The following is a 1,510-nucleotide window of genomic DNA, read 5'->3' as shown; positions in this document are numbered from 1 at the left end:
GGAGTCTACAGAGACAGGCAGGTTTCCTTGAGCTGCTGTGAGCTCCACCCAGGTCGAGCTTCCCAGCGGCTTTGTTTACCTACTTAAGCCTCAGCAATTGCGGGCGCCCCTCTTCCAGCGTCGCTGCTGCCTTGCGGTTAGATTGCAGACTGCTGTGCTAGCAATGAGGGAGGCTCAGTGGCCATGGGACCCTCCCGGCCAGGTGTGGGATACAATCTCCTGGTGTGCGCGTTTGCTCAAAACACAGTATTGGGGTGGGAGTCACCCGATTTTCCAGGTGTTTTGTGTCTCAGTTCCCCTGGCTAGGAAAAGGGACTCCCTTCCCCCTTGCGCTTCCCAGGTGAAGGGATGCCTCGCCCTGCTTCAGCTCTCTCTGGTCGGGCTGCAGCAGCTGACCAGCACCGATTGTCCGGCACTCCCTAGTTAGATGACCCCAGTACCTCAGTTGAAAAAGCAGAAATCACCCGTCTTCTGTGTTGCTCGTGCTGGGAGTTGGAGACTGGAGCTGTTTCTATTCGGCCATCTTGCTCCGCCCCCCCAGGAGGAATGCTTTAACTTTATCCTCATTCAGTATGATGTTGGCTATGTATTTGTCATAGATGGCTTTTATTAATTTCAGGTGTACATTTTCAATGCCCAGTTGGTTGTGAAGAAATGTTGGATTTTATCAGGTCGTTTTTCTTCGTCAATTGAGATGATCATATAGTGTTTGTTTTTAATTCTGTTTATGTGGTTAATTATGTTATTGATTTGCATATGTTGAGACTTCCTTGAATCTCTGAGATCAAACCCTCATGACCTGATGTACTGTTTTTTTTTTAATTCGCTAGTATTTTATTGTGGATTTTTGCATCAATATGCACCAGGTATATTAGCTTGCAGGGTTTTTTAAAAAATTCTTTCCTTGTGTAATATTTGTATCAGGTGATACTGCTTTCATAGAATGAGTTAGAGAGGAATTGTTCTTCCTTGATTTTTTTGGCATAGTTTAAGCAAGATTGGAACAAGTTCTTCTTTGTGTGTCTGTTAAAATCCAGCTTGAATCAATTTGGTCCTGGGCCATTTTTGTTGGATATTTTATATTACGGATTGAAATTCATTACTTGTTATTGGTCTGTTTAGGCTTTCCATTTCTTTCTTGTTCAGTCTTGGGAGGCTGTATGTTTCCAGGAAGTATCCATGTTTTCTAAGTTGTGTTCATTATAGTCTCTGATGATCTTTTGTGTTTGTGATATTAATGGTAATGTCAACTCTATCATTTCTGATTGTGTTTATTTGAGTCAGCTGTCTTTTCAGTTAATCTAGCTGGTGGTCTATCAATTTTGTCTATCCTTTCAAAGAACAAACTTTTCATTTTAGTGATTGTATAATTAGTTTAATCTTAATTTCATTTATTGCTGCTCTGGTGTTTATTTCTTTTATTCTGCTAGCTTTAGGTTTAGTTTTTTTTTTTCTTGTTATTCTAGTTCCTTGAAGTGAAACATTAGGTTGTTAGTTTGAGATTTTCTCT

This window comes from Rhinopithecus bieti, unplaced genomic scaffold (assembly GCF_001698545.2).
Source record: "Rhinopithecus bieti isolate Rb0 unplaced genomic scaffold, ASM169854v2 scaffold_39597, whole genome shotgun sequence".
NCBI lineage: Eukaryota > Metazoa > Chordata > Mammalia > Primates > Cercopithecidae > Rhinopithecus > Rhinopithecus bieti.
This window is presented reverse-complemented; position numbering follows the sequence as displayed.